The 21,467-nt window shown below is 35.6% G+C and overlaps 1 protein-coding gene across 1 annotated transcript in view; it reads right to left on the bottom strand.

Moving 5' to 3' along the window:
• The window catches only part of heca (hdc homolog, cell cycle regulator), a 94,625-nt gene that overhangs the window by 40,174 nt on the left and 32,984 nt on the right, over positions 1 to 21,467 (bottom strand).

Raw genomic sequence — 21,467 nt, 5'->3', positions numbered from 1 at the left:
TATGTTAGCATTAGCAGTTAGAACGCATGCACATTACGCCTAATTGTTATCAATTTCACGGGTAATACTCAAACGAATGACTACATAATATTGAAGGTTTTATCTCGGAACACACATCGGACCGAGTGTTTACGATAATGCCTGGTTACATAACACTTCGGATTATTGTGGTACAATGACCGATAGAAATCGGAGGGCGTAGTTTGCCTTGTGATCGCCGCATACAGCAGGTTTCCAACTAGTTGTACAAACACCGAGGTTTGTAATGTTTCTATAGCATCGATACTTATGTTATTTCGAAGGGAGCGGCTAGAATGGCGAGACAATATAATAGAAATAGCTTTGGATAAGTGCAATACCTTTTTTAGGCCAAGTGCGAGTCAGGCTCGCGCAACGAGGGTTCTGCAATACAGTCATATTTTTTCGACATTTTGGACGATAATTCAAAACTATGACAGATAAAAAATAAATAAAAACCTGTTTAAGAATGCACAAGTGAAGCCCTTTCATATGATACCCCACTTGATATACATAGTTATCATACTTCGAAAATTGAAAATACTAATTATTAGTTTATGACCACAATTTTTTTTTGTGTGATGTAGCCAAACAAAATTCACGGTTTTCAGATTTTTCCCCTAATGTCTGCCATAAGACCTACCTATCTGCCAAATTTCATGATTCGAGGTCACCGTGAATTTGTCACACAAAAAAAATATTTTTTTCAACTCTTAAAGTATAATAATTACTATACCAAGTGGGATATCATATGAAATGGCTTTGCCTGTGCGTTCTAAAACAGATTTTTATTTATTTTTATGCATGCTTTTGATTTATCGTGCAAAATGTCAGATACCTGTAGTAAGGCTGTTTCAATATCATGGCATGTCTTACGCCTAAATACTTACAAACAGGCAATAAATAATGTCATAGCAATTTCAACAACTTCATTACGTTAATGTGCAAAATTGCTAGCATGTCTTGTAGCAGTGGATTCGAGATTCATTAAATAAAGGCAGGTCTGAAGGCATAATAATTACTATCAATCACGAAGGAGTTGTATTATCTACTATGAAATTACTCCCGTAAGATCGGTTTGCGTTTTTTTTACCTTCGTCTAATAACTTTATTACATGCAAAGTATAATCCTACTTTCGCAGTAGGTACCTATTATAGTTTGTTAGATTTAAGATGATCGTTATTAGCATCTCACACAATTATTATGAACCCTACAAAGATACCCTTCAAATTTAATACTATTTTAGCGTTTAAACTACCGTGAGTGATTTCCATTCTAAATAATATCTGTCCCGGCTGTACTGACGTGTTTAGTCGACGTTAGCCCGACTAGTTTCGAACCCATCCGGGGTCCTTTTTCAAGGGAGTCCGTTCGCGCACACGCCGCGGTTTTGACTCCCTTGAAAAAGGACCCCGGATGGGTTCGAAACTAGTCGGGCTAACGTCGACTAAACACGTCAGTACAGCCGGGACAGATATTATTTAGGATTTAATACAAATTTAGATTTACAATCACACTAATATTATAAAGGTGAAAGTTTGTACATCCGCGTGTGTGTGTGTGTGTGTGTGCGTGTGTGTATGTTTGTTACCCTTTCACGCAAAAATAACTTGACTGATTTGGCTGATAGTTGGAGTAGAGATAGATTATACCCTGGATTAACCCATATGCTACTTTTTATCACGGAAAATCAAAGAGTTCCCACTGGATTTTTAAAAACCTAGTTATATCCACGCGAACCAAAACGCGGGCATAAACTAGTATCTCAGCTTGTTATTCCCAGAAAATAAAGGGCATTTTTTAAATTCTAGTTGAATATCGAGAAGATACATATCTGTAAGTATACATATCAAAGAAACAAAGATTTTATTTAATACATCTATTTTTAATCTTATTCAAAAACACTGTCACAAAGGGTTGAATAGGTATAGCACAATATTTTGTAACGCTGACAAAGTCACGTTCGTGCTAGTAAGTTATAACTTGTAAGCTAAGTGGGGTCGGTCCAAGTAAGAGCGTGGTCGCAATCCAATTCCCCCCGGGCAAATTGAGAAATATCTGATCTGTTCATTGAATAAACTAAAACAAGGTACACACTATAAGTTGGGTAATAGATTGCCCCAACTTTCCTAGATTTATATCATTCAAATCATTACATTAAGTTTTACCACACCTAATAAATAGCAAAGTAGTAAGTACGCACTTAAAAACTTTAAAGGCCAGTTTTAGTGATGAAAATTTTCATAAACATCACGGCATTTAAATGTTTAAGCTCCTCACGCCCACCTACCCCTAAAATTTCTGTCAAGTGTACTACAAAGTAATTCAGTTTGTAACAAGATGAAGCGTGAAGGCATGTTTAAAATTTTATCGTGGTGTTAGCACAGTCGTTGAAGAGAGCTCGCAGTGTTTAAAGTAGGCTCCCCATTCACCCGCGGTCGGCTCCTTAGGGACGTTAAAGGATTTAAAGACAAAAACGCGGAAAACGAAGTAACTTCGGTCTTCGACGGCTCGACTCCCTAACCACGAATGCCTTGAAAGAAAAGCGAAAATTTTCAAGATTACTTTGCCGTTTTTTGTCTTTTATTTGGCGTGTTTTGTTTGGATTTACATATACTTACCAACAGTATATGCTGAAAATTGTGTAACAGATGTGGATTATATATTCAGAAATGGTTCGCTCGTTTAATGTTAGATTTATTTTTATTGCAAAGCATAAATTATTTATAATATGTAAGTCAAGTAAACCTAGTCACCGATACCGTATCGTGTGCCAAGTAGAATGAAATAATGCCTAAGGTCTACGACCTGTAAGTAATTCCTAGAATGGGCGAGTGAGCGCGAGGTTCAGCCAGATATGGCAGGTGTGTTATGTAAGCGGCCTGCGCTGGCGCACCGATACCAAATGCCACTGTGCTATTCCTAAGCTAGTTAGAGCCAAGGCCTACAAACAATTGAAAGTAGATGAAACCCGTTTATGAACCGAACAGCCTCCTAAATGCAAAATTAGCTCGAGTAACGGTAATATAATTGTTGAAGCCAATTAAACAGTCCAAATTAGTTTAAAATGCGAGCTTCGCGCAAATTATGCTCCATTTATATCAGGTGCTGTCTAAACTACCACCGAGTGAGTTACCAGACAAATTTATAATGGTATAGCCCATTAGGTATCATAACGATATAACACTGGATAGAGTCGTACACTCCCCTAGGTATAATACAGCATGTCCCTTGACAAGAGTGCAACCGCGGGGGTGAAACTAGACCATAATTTCTATCGACAAAAATATATGATTTAAAAAAAACCGTCATATAAAATGCACTTTTGTTACAAAAAGTTGAAGTCATGATAGCTAGTTTTTCCGAGCTATTTGTTATTTCATCTTCACCCGCGCGACGTATCGTGCGGGATACGTACGCGCGCGTATAGTACGCGACAGGTCGAGATGGTAATCGAGGTGGGGACTGGACCCCATACACCTGCATAGCCCGTTGCGGGATAGCGCGGATGACGTGCGGGTGGAGCGTCTTCCCGCCTCATACCCCGATTGCCATCTCGACTTGTCGCGTACTAATATGTGGCATAATATTTTTTTTTTATTTCAAAGAAAGCAGCCCAATACTTGCCTACTTTGAAATAAATCGATTTTCGTTAGGATAAAATCTTACTTCATCAATAAAAACTAGAAGTAATTTTTAATATTTTTTGTCGATAGTAATTTATGGTCTATTTTCACCCCCTATCGGGCTTACACTTTATCGAGGGGCACAGTGTATTGAGGACCGTTCTTATTTGAAAGAGCACAATTTAAAACATAAATTAGATAGTGCAGTGTCTAAATACGGGAGGACACCGGGAGGCAGCGACTACCGGGTGGTTAGGGACGATGAATAACGAAGCGAGTAGGATGGGTTATCGGCAGCACGGCGACCGCGAGCGAGACAGTGACAGGGCACGAGTGCAGCAGCCAGCAAGCTGTGTGCACAGAGACATCGATCGATTAGTGGGCCCGCCGTCCGCCGCCGCAGCCAATCTATCGACCTTTGCTTTCGCATTCCGAAATTACTGCCCAATTGTTTACATACAATAATAACATTCTTCCGTGACCTTCCCGGCCGAGAGGAATATAGCCCCGTAGTTCAAATAGTTCTAGGTCCTCGTCGGGTCGTTAGCAAGTTATTTCCAAAATACATATTATACTTATTATGGGTTGGACTCACGCTTTCCGTTTCTGCTTACGGAAAAAAAGTTTTTTTAATTTAAGACTTGAGTTTCAGTAAGGGACTAAAATGTAACACATTGCGATGCCCTAACGGGGCTCCATGTTTTTATTAAGTAGTATTAATTATAATGTAGGTACATGAATGAATGCAAGTGACTCAATAAATGATATATTGTTTATAATGATAAGTAAAATGACCCTCTTTAGGGCTAGATCTTCTTTTCCATGACTTGCCAGCTCTTGGACTATAATAGCTAGTTACCTTATCCAGGTTACCATGTTTCACATATTACATCTGGTTACATCAGATTGCTAACGTCATAAGCTAAGTAGAGAAAGCGGGCTTTATTATTATCGATAAAAAACATCATTCTCATATTCCATTGTTAATTCATTCGCAATATGCAGAGCGTCCCAACGAAGCTAAGCCCCAGGTGCCGATGGAAAGCCATTTCGTGTTCGCATCACGTCGCCGCCCGGTGATCACTTATTTAACTTGGGAGGTGCCGTGATTATATAAAATTCATCGGATAAGCCATATCGCATTTTTATTTATGAAATTCTCCGATCCATTCCGAATAGTGGCATTCGGTAATGGAATAATGTCGATGAAGGCTGATCAGTATTCAACAAAAATATCTCGGTGTGCCGCGATCCCGCTGCGCTTTGATCGGCTTTGGTTTGAGTCTTTATTAGAATTTGCGATATGTGATTTCAGAATAGCATTTCTAAGCTATTAAAAATCATTGCTTACGCATATTTTAAATAATTAAATAGTACAGTTAGGTCTGGCAAATAGGTGATCCCATAGAGATAGGATATTAGATCTTATCAGAACCTACTAGGTGATCCTGATGTGTATCAACTATCAAGTAGTCGAAAAGAAATTAAGTAGGTATGTACCTTCATTAAAAGTTAGGCAAATAATTTTAACTTTATTCTATCTAAAATGACGCAAATAATTTTTATATGAATCATGTTATCAAATTTAATGAAGTAGCCATTAAAGCAAAGCAAATAAAACTTATCTAGATACTTCTAGATACAAATACGTACTGTATCCATTAAGTCTTGAAATAATGGCTTAATATTGCCGCGAAATTGCTTCAATTCATCAACATTACTTTTTATTGGACGTAATTGCTTTGCTACGGTGTCTTAAATAGAATTTATTTTATTGCATCTAAATCATAAAATTGTTGTTGTTTTTATGTCTAGTTATTTCTATGGGAAACTGCTGAAGTAAGTGGAAATAAATTTGAGAGCAGAGCAATTCTGTACAATAAAGAACCAGCCTATGCCTACATTTCAGTATTTCTTTAGACTAATGTATTGTTTCTAGTAGTATAAGCCTCTACCAAAAACATAAGAGATGACCTAGGTAAAAGATTCACGTTTTCATAAAGACATAATGACATTATTGTTTTCAATAATAGTAATGGCCGACTTACGAAAATTAATTTGAATTTTTGTTAAAAGATAAAAGTAAACTTTGATAAGTAGTACCTAAAATGAATGCCTATCCTTGCGAAGGATTCGATTCTGGTAACTGGTTGCATCAAATACAATGAATTTAAAAAGCATGTAGATACATTAGAATTTTCAGAAACTTGGTATTAAGGGGACTCAGTTCAGTGCTTTCTCCATACAAACGTAGGAGGGAAATTACAACAATATTCGATATTGTACGCACAAAACTAAGAATTATATCGATTTATCTCGTCATTATCTAGGTTTATTGATATATAAAACATTGAAAAAAATATTGATTTAAAAGTTACGAGGCTCAAAAGATTCCTATTTTAACACTAAATTAATGAAAACTTTGGGCGTAAATAAATAAGATTATAAATATGAAAATTCTAAAACAATTTATCATTAGACGTAGTTTATTTATTCATTAGTTGAAATAACTTTACTTTGCCAACATAAATTCAGCAGTTTTTTCTCAAAAATACTTTTCCTAAACCCTTTTCGCGCGCTTGATTTCAGTGAAAATCATCGTGCCTCTCAACTTTCTCATACAATGTCAAGTGAAAAGCAAACATGTTACCCACGTGCGCTGCCAATTTCGGTCGAACGTCCTGCGTCACCTTAAAAGCAATAACTATGTATGAAAGATATCTATAAGTTGCTGCTAGAATAAATGATGTAGCGCCGCTAAAAGAAAAAAGGGCGAACACAAGTCAATTACTAAGTCATGTCGTTGTTCAAATAATTAAGAAACCTTTAACTAAATGGCTTCTTTATCTAAAAGCAAGTCATTAGCTGTATCAAAGAAAGCAGTTATGCTGACGCAAAGGGAAGGAGACGACTTACAACAGGAAGCCAATGTCAGCGAAGCTTGTCGCAAGAAAAGGAACAAGTGAACAAGTAATGTGGAATGATAAGATACGTAGTTTTAATGTACTGGTACCTAATACTCTTGAGTCAAGTGCACGGCTTCATTAACTTTACTATTATTATCACACCGAAGCGGCAGACACAGCAAATAAAAGTGTTACATTCTACTTACTCTATCTTTGTAGACAGAAATACTAGTGGTTCGCCCTGAACTAAGACCACGCGGTATCCCATAATTCACGATTTATGATGTTAACGGCGCCATCTATTAACATTATTGTGAAGTTATGTTATAAATACTGATAACCATTAAAATTAAATAATTTCGTTTCTTTATTATTTATCTAATTTTAGTATTTGTTGTTCAAGTACAGGATATAACTGAAAGTATACACAAGTTTTGTTTCTAATATGTAGCCTTTATTGATATAGCATCAAATTCAATCTCCACCTTAAAGCCTCCCATTTCGTATGGGAGTCCCCTGAAATAAAGCTTTTTACATTTTTTATGCAATATTCGGCTAAAGGCCATCAGTTAAGACATTATGTTTAAATTAATTATTGAAGTAATTACGTTCAGTAATTCAGAAGTTATAAGGCTGTGACAGACGGACGGACAAGTGCAATTTCACTCAAGTAGACCAGAGAACTCGAGTGGGACGTATCGAAATCCGATAGAGAAACTGTAACGACCAAACTTATTTAATTAACAAATTAAAGTAATCTGACGGGTACAGGCAAACAACTTCAAGAATTCATATTACGTTCTAAATGGGATCGGAGAACCGTCGTCAGGAGAACAAAGCTTCGGCTAACTTAACAATGTGTTTAGTTTCAAGATTATACCGATCCCGCCCGACACCTAAACACGGATTTTAGATAACATTCAAACTCCAACCACACTGAATATAAATGAGATTTTAGAGCATCGCCTCGCACGTCTTCTAGGGCTCTCGCGCATAATTGCTAGACTATAATGACGTTCAACTGCGTTGAGATGTCTATGAGTAACTTGATGGTCTTTGAAGCTCATGAGGCAATTTGTGTACTATGCAGTTTGATTGTAATGATTCTACGTTTAATCTACTGGCTAGCTTTTTTAATGTCTGAACAAATCCAAACGACGACGGGCCAGCGAGGGTCGCTTGCGGAGGGCCGGCACGCACCCTCGCCTCCCAGCTGTTTGCGTCTATTACGATTTCAATGTCAAGACCGATCAATACAGACCGGGGATGTAAAATTTCGGCTGCTTTCGGCGGGTTCCGGGAGCTACGATCGCCGAGAGCCGCGGGCATACTAACCTACCGTAATGCGTCGGGGTGCGTGCTCCGTAAACGATCAATAAACGCCGAGTAAGGGCTCAGCCCGCTTTATAAATAGTCTTGAACTTCACCTCCACGGCGTTATGAATTTCGTGGGCGAAAGTGTGGAAATAGTCCCGCCTGTGCTACGATCGCGTGCCTGGTACACCTACGAGGTGCGACAATGAATTCCCACCTAGCTGATACAGTTTGTGAGCCGCGATGCCACACAATGCCAGGCGTCTGATTATTCAAATGGGATGCACAATCTGCGGCGAAGAGAAAGTTGGAATATCTCAATAAGACGTGTCAATCGACAGCTGATGTGAATATTTCACTAAAGTTTTCATGTAAATAGACCTTTACGAGGTACCTCGGCAACGATTGGCGGTGCAATGCCTGGAAAAATGTCACTGAGCATTGGAATAACAAGTGCTGGGAATATTGCACGTAAAATGTAATGAAACCCCGAAATACTGAATCTGCGTTAGTTGTATTCACATCGCAATGCAAACAAAACTGATAAACAAGCTAGGTGTGATGTCAGAAAGAGCAGTGAATTTAAGAAGGAGCATATTGTATGTCAGAATTAATTAAAAAATACAAATGAAGCTCAATGAGTCGCGACAAAATGGAGCTATAGTTCCATGATAGCGGGGGAGCAAAAGCAGTAATATTAAAGTCGAAAACGAGCGCTTCATTACTCGAATGCTGGCAATAACAATACGGCTAATGGCGCTCCAAGCAATCGTCTCAATTCCCGTTTCCACTTAAAAATATTCCGCTACAAATCCCCGACATCTAAAATCATTACTGGAAATCTTATTCACTCAGACAAATGCTCTACATAAAAATTGTGTTGCTTTCAAATGGTTTGCAACTATTAATGGAAGTATGTAAATGGATTTATTGTCTGTTAACATTTTTGCCATTGTTATCAGTACCCTTATTATAATGCAAAAGTGTGTTTGTTTGTTGGTTCGTTGGTTTGTTGGTTTGTTGATTTGTCCTTCAATCACGTCGCAACGGATTGACGTGATTTTTTGCATGGGTATAGATAAAGACCTGGAGAGAGACATAAGCTACTTTTTATCCCGAAAAATCAAAGAGCTCCCACGGGATTTTTAAAAACCTAATTCCAAGCGGACGAAAACGCGGGCATCAGCTAGTAAGTGTATAAATCATTACTTGTAACAATAAAAATCAAACGATTTCTAATAAACTTATAAGGTTATTCAATCAAGCTTTAATGTTACCAATTTGCAGTGGCCTAGGTACTACATACTAATTATTTTTAAAAAGGTAGGTATCTGAAGATATAAAACCTGCAAGCATAATCTTACTTTGCGTAAAATTACTAAGTATTATATTATACTCCGCGGTAAAATATACATTGCTAATGAGTATACTATGTACAATTTAATAGATAAAATAACTGTCGTGAAAGTGTGCGAACAGGTAAAAGTTCCAACTAACTCTTCAAACGTTAACAACTTTATAGAAGAAAATGTAAAATTAAACAAATTATAAAACTAACTGTTCGCGAGTTCATCCACGTGGGCATTAGGCTTTTAAAAATCCAGTAGGAATCCGCGATAAAATGTAGCCTATGTTACTCTCCATCCTTCCAACTATCTCTATGCCAAAAATCTGGTCGATTGGTAGCTTAGTTAGGGCGTGAAAGGAATGACACACAAACAAACAAACACACTTTCGCATTTATAATATTAAGTATAGATTAAAAATAACTTGCACAGCGCTGAGTAATATTTGAATAAATAGAAATAAATAGAAGCAATCCAAGTTGATAAACAATCGAGAGCTCAATTAAATCACTATTCATGTAATGCAATGCCAACAATAACGTGCACAACATAGCGAAGTATGTTAATAATACTTTACAATAATACATTGTCCCATCAGTTTTTTTTTAACCGACTTCAAAAAAAGGAGGAGGTTCTCAATTTTTTTTTTTTTATATATATATGTTCCCCGATTACTCGAAAACGCGTAGACCGATTTTGAAAATTCTTTTTTTGTTTGAAAGGGTATACTCCAAATTTCGATTTGGTGAAGATCTGATGAACATCTTCGAAGATAGATACTGGAACTCCTCAACGGATAAGAGTAAATTGCTCGCGATCAGTGTATTAGCTTAGTAAACAGTAGACTTTTAACCAGTCATAGCATAATACCATGGGGCCACTAAAAATTGTGAAATTAAATTTTTTTACAAAAAAAATAAAAACCGACTTCGTTACACAAACATTAAAAATTGAAAAATAATTTAATTTATTACCGAATATATTATGTATACAAGAGTTAATATAGTTCCATAATAATATTTTTTGGGGTCGGTGCCAATGAGGTGCCATTGTGGAGTCCCATAAAAATATGAAGTCTAGACGATTCGCGCAGCTAAAGCTAATTGGCACCGGCACCAAAAAGTATTATTATGGAACTATATTAACTCTTGTATACATAATATATTCGGTAATAAATTAAATTATTTTTCAATTTTTAGTGTTTGTGTAACGAAGTCGGTTTTTATTTTTTTTGTAAAAAAAATATTTTAAAGAATATTAGCCATATTAAATGACTAATATTCCCATTTCCTCTCCAATTAAGCGTCAGGCTTGTGCTAGGAGTAGGTACGACAATAGTGCAACAGGCGGGATTTGAACCGTCGACCTTTCGGTTTTCAGTCCACTCCTATACCGGTTGAGCTATTGAGGCTCTGAGGCGATTACAAACGCAGTTTGTTTTTAACATATTCCTTCTATACGGGTGTGTATCATAACGCGCGCAACGTGTAGGTAGGTCACGTAGGCACTGATAATTTAGTTTTATTAGCGCTTCTAGACGTACCAGATAGGAAATTCCTTTTAACCTTTGGCGTATACATAGCACTCTTCAGTCATTTATACGGAAAAACTGTACTAAACACAAGTCATATAATAAAGAGTGGAATCAGAGAACTTAATTATCAATGTTACATTTTACTAATTGCTATACATATATACCAACGTTAACAGATCCAAAAATATTATTGTGTTTTTAAAAACCAGTAATCCATATCGGTTGATAACTTTGCTAATACTAGGTACGTGTTAAATCACCTCCAAATATTAATATTAGATTTAATTGTTTATTGTAACATTTTTAATAAAAGAAGTAAGTTTTAATTATAATAATTAACAAAGTTTCATAACATTAATATTTATTTTTTATATGAATACAATGGATCTCCTAAACAAGTTATTTAATGAAATGAATATAAAAACAGCAGAATTTAAAAGTAAGATTAAAGTAATTAAATCTGTTGATTTGATAATAACACGTTTATTTTTTACCTCACCTCATAACAAGATAGCGAGAAAAAATAGAATAAGTTTAAAGAATGTAGATTCATGTGCTGTTAACAACTTAATAAACACTAGGTATTCCTATTCAAGAGTCAGGGACGCTGGAGAGCTATCACGTGGCAGTCGGGATGTGTTTACAACAATTTGTTGAAGCTATAAAATATCTACCACACCTCGCAATTAGATCTTGATTGCGTGTCTGTGTTATTAAAGCTAGCACTTTTACTGTACCTTGTAAGGAAAATCAGATAAAGGCATAGATATTATGTTGAGAAGAGATTTACGCCAAACAGCAATTAAAACACAATTTCGTATTATACAGTCCATTAATAACGGAGCAGGTTCTTAATTTGTATAGTAACAACGTATCTTTGACATTTTATAACCAAATTTGTTTTTTTCTTTTGTATTGAACTTAGCTTATAGCTACTTTAGGAATTCAAATGAGACGATATAAAACATCAGAAGTGGCACAAAGCTCTATCTTGGGGGACTTTATTGCTTTCAAGTTCTTTTAACTTGAAGTAAGTAAGATTAAGCTACTTGTTATTCTTATTTTCTTTTATTAAAGCTTGCAATTCTATTTTGCATAACTACTTAATTCAATCACTTCTAACTAGGTGGTGCAAAACTATTAAGTGAAATGCCCACTGAATGCATATGTAATTAGGTACTGCTTGCTGACATTATTTCTTGATAATTTAAATTATCTCTAACAGATCTTATTTTATAAGTATCATGTTAAGGTAGGTAATAAATTTCATTGAGCCGATGTCGTGTTTCTATCAAATTTGATTAAATAATTATGTATCGAATAGTTGCTTTATTGGAAAATTTATACGTTCGTGTCGACGAATTAAAGTTTATCGGGGTCATAGATAGGTTTAGTGCTCCCGAATATATTTTTTTTCGAGTATTATTCGAATTATTAAAAACTCAAAAGCTGTTTTAATAGTCATGTCTTTATTCTCCTGTATATTACTAAAAGTCTTATTTCAGCATGTAGTATAATAACAATGTTATGTTATGTAGTATAATAACAAAAATAAATGAATAAATCGTTTGTCGCCTGAAGTTTCGCACCCATGCATATTCGGCTGTTTCTGCAGTGAGTAGATTTGCATTTTCTACTAGGCAAAGCGCTTCTACTGTTGCCTTTACAATATTGAAAGAAGGGAACAATTCTTGCAATAAACACAACTCAGCTGAACTAAACATAGTTTATTTATTTAAATTAATAAGAGTCTTCATACATACAGTAAACACGCTGATAACACATTCATACGACGAAGTTGCAACCAAGCTAATCATCTATTCGCGAAAAGTGATATTTTTCATCTCTCTCTCCATAGGTATAAATTAGCAATTAAGGATGTTATATCAAATTCTGCCTAGTTATAGTTTATATTTTAGTCGATTTTAGTTCTGTGTTCCATAAGTTTACCTACCTAGTTAGTTTTAAATACTCTGTGCCTAGTTTTCATACGCGTACTATGCCCGTGTGTTGTGGACATAATTTTTTATTATAAGTGTTAATTTCTCATTGGAGACTGCTTTGGTTTAAGTGTTTTTATATATATACTATCTAGTTAACTAATTGTAACAAATTCATAATAGAGTCTTTTAGTGTCAAAAACCTTGTAACCATATCGGGCAAGCTACTGGTTTTACAGTCTAGAATCAAGTACAGATTTTTATGTTCTTCTCAAAGGTAGTTAGTTATTAACAAACTCATTCTTAGTAGGTGATTTCGACGTGAGTCGGGAGTTATGAGTTATGATTATACGCAAGCTTTAAAATAGTATTTTGTGCACATCAAATTTTGTCAAGTTTCGTGTTATTTGAATATTAGAACTAAATTATTATTCGAATATTCGAATGCAAGCCCAAATAGAAACGCAACAAGTATGGCGGCGGTTTACGATTCTATGCGCTAGAGATTTGCAACCATCGCACAGGCGCAGCCGTGCACTTTAAGTGGGACGCATGCGAGCGTCGACCTCACGCCCGACTTCAGGGTTATGCTTGTCGTCGACCATGCCAACAAACTCTTACGTAACCTTATTAACATCTACACCATTCTAACCACCATTCACTGTGTCAATAAATCCTTATCTATCTATTATTATTAAACGTATTCAGTAGCCAGATAATTCAATTTACTTGACGTAGAACGAATAGTCGAACGAACGCTACGTTTGTGATTCTACTATCACCCATTTACCATCCACCCAGCAAATTATACTGGGAGATGCTGGTAAGAAACTCAGCAGTTACTCTTTTCAAATCAAAAAAAGTTACAATAATATTATTGATGTAATAATTTACTACACTATCTTGGGCAACTGAAACATCAGCCGGTTACTTCCACTAATCTTTGTCATCGAGCAATTCATCAATTATTGTACATATAATGCCTTGACTAAATAGGTGTGTTTTTACACACTTTTTAAATTTGTGTCTTGACTATTTGACAATTCTAAAAATTCTTTCGGAACTATATTATAAAGGCATATGTTCAGCCCCACAAAGGATTTCTGTAGTTGACCTGCCACTCATTTTTTTGTGAAATACCTACTTTCAAAAGAAATCAAAAACTTTGCTTCGATATTGAAAATTCAACTGCAAAATCTGTTTTTAAGTATCCGTAGGATCATCCTTGAAATTCATCTGAAATTAGAAGAGATTAGCTAAGCAAAGAGCAATGCAAAAGCAAAGGTGAACGAGTCTAATCTGTGTAATTATGATAATTATCTCAACTCTATAATACAAACAACTTTACATGAAAGAAACTGTCTGACAAACCAACGAATAACTCAAACAGCTAGGTCTAAAACTTGAGATTTTGTGTGTAGGTTCTTGCTGGATCTTAAGGTATTTTATTTTATTTTATTTTATTTTCCAACAGGATGTATCAAATAATTAAGTCCACGCAGACGAAGCCACAGAAATGAGCTAGTTAATATATAAAATCAATCTTCCATCCAAAAATCCATCTCCATCTACCATAACCGGCAATTTTCGGTTGGTTACAGACAACGAATTGACGAAAAGTCAGATTTGACGTTTGATAAATTTAATAAACCGAATAGTGCGGTTACGGTATACAACATTTTGGCCCGATATCAAACATGTTTAACCAAATATTATTAACGTTATCGAGATAATAATAGTATCGGCAGAGATCAACGACCGCTCCAGTTCTATTCTAATACCAGTCGCTACGACATGTTACTACTAGGTATATTATTTCGTGGAAAAACTACTACTCACATTATAGTAAGGACTACAAACGTATGAATCATGCAATTGAGATGTAAGAAAGAGCCTTTTAAACTTTAAACTTATTCAACGCATCAAAATTAGAAAACTAAAAAAACCGGCCAAGTGCGAGTCAGGCTCGCGCAATGAGGGTTCCGTACTACAGTCGTATTTTTTCGACATTTTGCACGATAATTCAAAAACTATGATGCATAAAAATAAATAAAAACCTGTTTTAGAATGTACAGGTGAAGACCTTTCATATGATACCCCACTTGATATAGTCACTCACTTCGAAAGTTGAAAATACTAATTATTCGTTCATGACCACTATCGAATTTTTATGTGTGATCTAACCCTAAATTCGCGGTTTTTAGATTTTTCCCCAAATGTCAGCTATAAGATCTATCTACCTGCCAAATTTCATGATTCTAGGTCAACGGGAAGTACCCTGTAGGTTTCTTGACAGACAGACGGACAGACAAACAGACAGACAGACAGACAACAAAGTGATCCTATAAGGGTTCCGTTTTTCCTTTTGAGGTACAGAACCCTAAAAACATCTTCTGTCGGAGTCATTGATTCCTTAATTTTAATTTTAGTTTAGAATCAAACTTTCATTTTGAATTACCGGTAAGTAATTATCTTGTCTGAGCCTTAATTATCACTTTCTGATTACCAGCTGCAGAGTACAATAAGTCTTCTTAAAGTTTATTTAGCACATTTTAATAGGTAGGAAGTATTTAAGACGGTGGGCGGATAGAGTCACGACGCATCGATATTTAAGTGCGTGGTATCTAGTTACATAAATAATACGTTAGAAGTAACTAAACACTGTCATTACTATAATAAACACAGTCAGACATCTCCCACAAAAAGATATTAGAAAATTCAAAGCATTTGAATCATCATTGGCATTTCTATTTGGACAGATGTTTTAAATACGGTCTAATCAATCTGTCTACTGTGACTGAAAAAACCGATACAGGAACGGCATTTAGGACCAAACATAGGGCAGCTAAAATTACTAGCGAAGTTTTAAGAAACGATGGCATTGATGAGGGAAACAAAAGTGTTTGTTTATAAATTGTGAAATATGGTAGAAAAAGGAGACTATAAGGAAAAGGAAATAATAATAAGTAATTGTTCTTTAATGTACAGACTAACTTATTCCCGCGACTTCGTCCGCGTGGACTGCACAAATTTCAAACCCCAATTTTACAACCCTTGGGGATTGAATTTTCAAAAATACTTTCTTAGCGAATGTGTACGTCATAATAGCTATCTGCATACCTTTCCACTCGATCCGTCCAGTACTTTGAGCTGTGCGTTGATAGAAAAGTCAGACAGTCAGCTTTTCCTTTTATATATTTATGACTACAGAACCACAAGTTTACAATCGATGCAAAATAATGAATACGGCATGCTATTAAAGTATAAAATGGCATCAAAATAAAATGATTCACAATTCGGATGCCAGTGTCGTTACCGAATGTGGGCGCCAACCGTGTGGGCTGAGTTCATATTGCGCTAGCATATGCTTTAAATATTCAGCGATTACTTTGTTTACAAGAGGCACTCAATGAATTAAGATAAGCAGGATATAGTGTAAAAGGCTAAGCAAGAACTTTGGGTAGAGATATTGATGTGAGAATAAGGGGTTTAAATAATATCTTCAATTCATAAAAAAATGAAGACAAGTGAAAAGATTACGCGAAACAAATCAAAGTTATGAAACAAGCGATGATACAGAGATCAAATCAATATTCAATACCTTATTGGAATATTTAACGAAATTCGTAAAATATGCAAACAAGGTACCTATACCCTTATCAAGATTGAATTCAATACAGTCCGATGGTAAAAGAAACCGGCTCCTGATTCATTTCCATGTATGGCTTTAATGTTTTCTGTAAGTGGATACCTACTTGCGATAACTTCATAAAAAGTTGATCAGAACTCACGAAATGGTGGAACCCAGTAGTTGTTGGGCAAAATTCCCAAGCTACCCATTTATAGCGTTAGTGGCTATAAACGATTTCGAAAACTTTGCTTAGCTAGAAGAAAATGTGCAAGACGCATTCATTGCACAACGGCATTCGGCAATAGCTGCTCCGATTACGCATTGGCTGATTTAAGGGCTGTGTGTTAGCAACTTCAGTACACATCTCAGCATAGAACTAATTACGTCAAGTGCTGTCTTACGAAACGATTGATATCTGAACTAGTATGAGATTGCACGTCTTGCTAACATCGAGCTGCAAATTTTTCTGGCGCAAGAAAGTTGCACTACTAGACCTAACAGGCTTCCAACCCTATTGTATCTATTAGCTGGCTACTTTCTTATTTCTTGCCATTTACGGTTCGTCGAGAAAATCAAGACGCATTTGTAATAGGTATTTGTAGTAATGTAAAAAAACTACACGACATACCTACCTACACATAGTTGTAATCATTGAAGTGTTCTATAACAATTTTATCGACGTCTTCTGTAACCGTTCACGTAAATTGTATTGACTAAAGCGCAGATATTTCGACTCGAAATGCTGAATCACAACTGCATTAGTAAGATAAAATCCAATTTAAAAAATCAGTCATGGCCCACGCAAAAATTGAGTGTTCGAAAATGTTTTCAATTTAGCGAGATCCGATTTATCAATCCAATAGCGAGCCCGAGCCAAAATGATAAAGCTATTATCTCATTGTGTGCTCGGCAAGACGAGTTAAAAGAAAAACACAGCGCTAATCCACATGGGAAGCCTTGAGCGGAGTATCGGGTGGCCACAGACTGCTAGCTTCATCGGATTTAGTTACATGGTCGACCGCGCGCCCGCCGCATCTCTTTCCGATTTGCTCATGGAATTATTGTTTCTTTCATACATCATTTTTATATTATTAACTTGTTTATTGTCAATAAAGATTCAGACTTCAACATGTACTTTGGTTGAATAAATATCTAATTCATCATTTTCTCTACGTAATATTATTATAACGTTTCTAAGATTTAAATATTCTTACTATCTAGAATTCTTAGTGAACTTAACTTCTTAGAGTATATAACCACGAATAAATACATATATCATCACAATCAAACCATTGCCGGCTCACTACTGAGCACGGGTCCCCTTTTCTGAATTTTTCCCTAGTTTATCCATTGTATACCATGCTGACCAAGTGTGGATTGACAGACTTCACACACCTTTGAGAACATTATGGAGAACTCTCAGGCATGCAGGTTTCCTCATGATGTTTTCCTTCATCGATAAAATAAAATGCACATAACTTAGGAAAGTTAAATGCGTGGCCAGAATCAAACCTCGGACTTCGACTAGCCGGCTATCAGCACTTTATCAATACATACATACAAGTATGTTAAAATGAACAAAAACTCTTTAGAAACTTAGTTATGTATAATGTGACTAGCGACTTGGATATGTCCAATGGTACAAATACACAAATAAATCTATTAGGACATTCTAAGAGAGGTCTTGTATTTATTAGCCTGGTGTTTGATCGTGAGGATAAAATCTGTTTAATGTACGGGCGATGTGAAAATCGCTTACCCGATGAATTCATACGCCAGGTTTGGTGTGAGCCGCTAACCGGTCCGATCAATATGCTGGTAGACATCGGACACCATAAATAGAAGAAGTTGTCGCGGTCTTTAATGATGTTGCTGGCAAAAACGTGCCTCGGTTGTCACTATTATCAATCACTTTGTAACTAAGTATCGTTTCACTCCCGTTGTTACTACATCTGAGAGCTTTTCGAATAAAGAAAGATGTTAACTTGAATGATACAATGTACCTAAGTATACCTTGTACCTAAGTATGATATATTTCTAAAATCAGTCTTATTCCGAATACTGCCTACTTACTAGGTCACATAATAGTGAACTCAAGTACATATCTATAACAATAACTAAGGATAGTAAATTAGATATGGATGTTAATCATAAGTAGCAGATTAAGCTAAATCATTACATACTTCTTACTAGCCCATAGCCTAGATAGTAGTACCATTGTATATTGATGTTTTACCAATGGCAGAAGAGGAAAAAAAACCCGAAAAATTGACATGTTTTAGTTTAAAGGCTAATATGGTACCAAAAATTATTTTGCTTCTGTCTTTATCGTTAAAATCATTAGCGAAGGATAAAGAAGTACTTAAGTAATTTGGAAAGTCATTAAAAATTGATTAAGGATAGCTATTTTCCCACATGTGACTCATAAAATATTATAAATAAAAGAGAACATAAATATTATGATAAAGGTATCGCAAAATGAGTACACAGAAATACCAACAAACATACCACAGTAATAACATTCTCAAGGGTCTTGTTTATGATGAATGGCTCTTGATGCTATAGAGTACGGTTTTTGCTTACGCAAACAAAATTATTAATGAAAATTCTATATAATTTTGTTTGTGTACGAATACCAATTAATTCATTAACTTTAACAACTCCGCTAATCAATATCACGTCTTATAAGAACATACAATTGGAATTTAGAGACTTGTAATCTTTTTGAAATTCATAGTTAAACAAATGCTGAATATTAATGAATTTACTTTTATTGTACAGCACATAGAATAATGTAAATAACACAAATAACAAAAACATAATAAGCATAACAAAGTAAGTAGGTATGTATACAATTCGGCAGCCGGGGCCTTATCGTTACTTAGCAATCTCTTCAGGCAACCAATGGCGTTGTATTCAAATTTTATAATATTTGGAACATTTTAAATTTTTACCATAATAAATAGTGTTAATACTGAATTCATGCGAACCAATCACCTATAAGTAGTACTACACATTAAACGGGTCATTCTGAACAACAATTTTTGATGGCTGCAATTCTACGTTTTTGCTAACAACTTGATGTCCAGTGTTGACAGCTTCATAGAAGACGGTTTTAGTTTGAAATAACCCTAATAGTTCAATGGTGGGAACGCATAACCTAGACAAGTGGCAGACAACATTATAAAATAAATTGCGCTACTGCTATCAGAAAAATGATTATAATGGCGACTCTGTATAATATAATAGATTAATATGTAGATACAATGTAGGTATATGGGAACACAAAATTATGAAGTTTCCCCTGGTGGTATACAAACGAGGCACTGTCACGCGAAGCGGAGCGAAACGAGTGTACAAGACAATACCGCTCGTGTTTGTGCGATAAAGCCGGGAGAGAATGTTTTAAATTATTGTCGTGGATTAGCCCTAAAGCACGTCGCATCTGATTTATAATATTGTTAACAATTTACATTGTTCGTTGTTGGTAATATGGTTAAGGCAGTAACTGGCTTCAAAACTAACTGCAAACTAGTTGAGATAAGGATAGGACATGTCTTATCCTCCAGTCTCACCAAGGGCAAACACATGTGGGTTTAAAAAGAGGCTAATAAAGGGACATGTTTCAAAAGTTGAAGGTACGATGGAGTCTAAATAAAATATTAAAAGAAATTATAGATATTTTTGAAATCGTTGTGGATTTACAAAGTGGAGACGATATCATAATGATCGAAACTTTACACAGAGTACTTACTGCAAACGCTGGTAATAAATATCAAACAAACGGCTGGTAAAAATAGAAACAGGCACGGCGGGCGGGCGAATGACCGTCAGTTGACATACAACGGACTCAAGGCCTGTGGAGATTAGATACCAACTGCCGTCGCTTACAAACATATACTTAGGTACCAATGCGTTGAATAAAAAAATTTAAAATACATTTTAAACAGAATTGAGCAATCGTATGTTAACTTGTCAACTGCATTCGATTTAGATTTATTTGCAGATTCTAGTTCTTTAATTGTATTTAATTGAAACCAAGACATGTCCCATCCAGATGTAATTAAATGACAGACGTTTCGGTTAAAAATATCACATGATCGTTTTAAATAAGCACTCGGGTTAACATAAACATTAGCTTTGTACAGCTTTAAAGGATAACGTAATATGAGGTGTGCTTTCGTGGCTACGTGCTTTAAAATAAACATTCGAATTCAGTAGAAAACTCAGTAAGGTAGTCAGTCGTAAAACACCTAGTGGCGCGATTAAATTACACGAGAGTTACGTTTATTTGGTAGAAAACGTGGTAAGGGCCTCACGGGCACCTCCCGTGACGGCGGTTTATCGCGAAAAGTGTCAGCTCAGTGTTTTTACGGCACCTCTAACAAAAGCAAACTTTCACCTCTGAAAACCTTTTTCAGTAATAAAAATATTTTATACTCGTATATCTCACATATCAGACCTTGTTTTTAAAATGGGATTAGATGCAGAGATTCTACTACTAGAATCTGATGTAAAGGTAACACTCTAATTTAAATAAACTCAAATGAATAGAATCAAATAAGCAAATAGGATGGTAAGTGGTCTAAGTGGACGTGAGGACGAGACTAATGAGTCAAGAGATAAACACTAGACCCTTTGCTAGAAAAATATTATGAAAAGATGTAGCTGGTTGTATGAATAAGGGCTAACATAAGGCCCTTTAGAAATCCTTTTTTTAATTTGCTCAGGAGCACTGAATTGAAATGGTACACTTAACAGAAAAGGAATGAAAAATTAACTAAAAGTAGTATTTATTTGAAATCTCTAAACATGCTTCTGTATACGGCAAAACAACAAAATATTTAAAGGTAGGTTCTGTAAGCGAAGTATAAAGCCATTTTTTCTCGTGTGCCAATCTTAATCAATTTCTACTTCAATCGATAGTAAGTGGTTCAAGTGGATGCCATTATTTTGTTACGATGAATTTATGACTGAGACCACAAGTAATTTTGCATGTCACGGTATAAAAAAAGAATGTTTATAAACAGCAAGTATTATATCATCATAATCATGATTTTACTAGTGGACTTCCACGGTAGACGATGAGCCCAACGAGCCCTACACCCGATCCTCAGCCTTCCTTATCCAGCCACTTCTCGACACCGTCTT

This window comes from Maniola hyperantus, chromosome 8 (assembly GCF_902806685.2).
Source record: "Maniola hyperantus chromosome 8, iAphHyp1.2, whole genome shotgun sequence".
NCBI classification, from domain to species: domain Eukaryota; kingdom Metazoa; phylum Arthropoda; class Insecta; order Lepidoptera; family Nymphalidae; genus Maniola; species Maniola hyperantus.
Note: the sequence above shows the minus strand (reverse complement) of the source record. Positions and strands in the feature narration are given on the sequence as shown.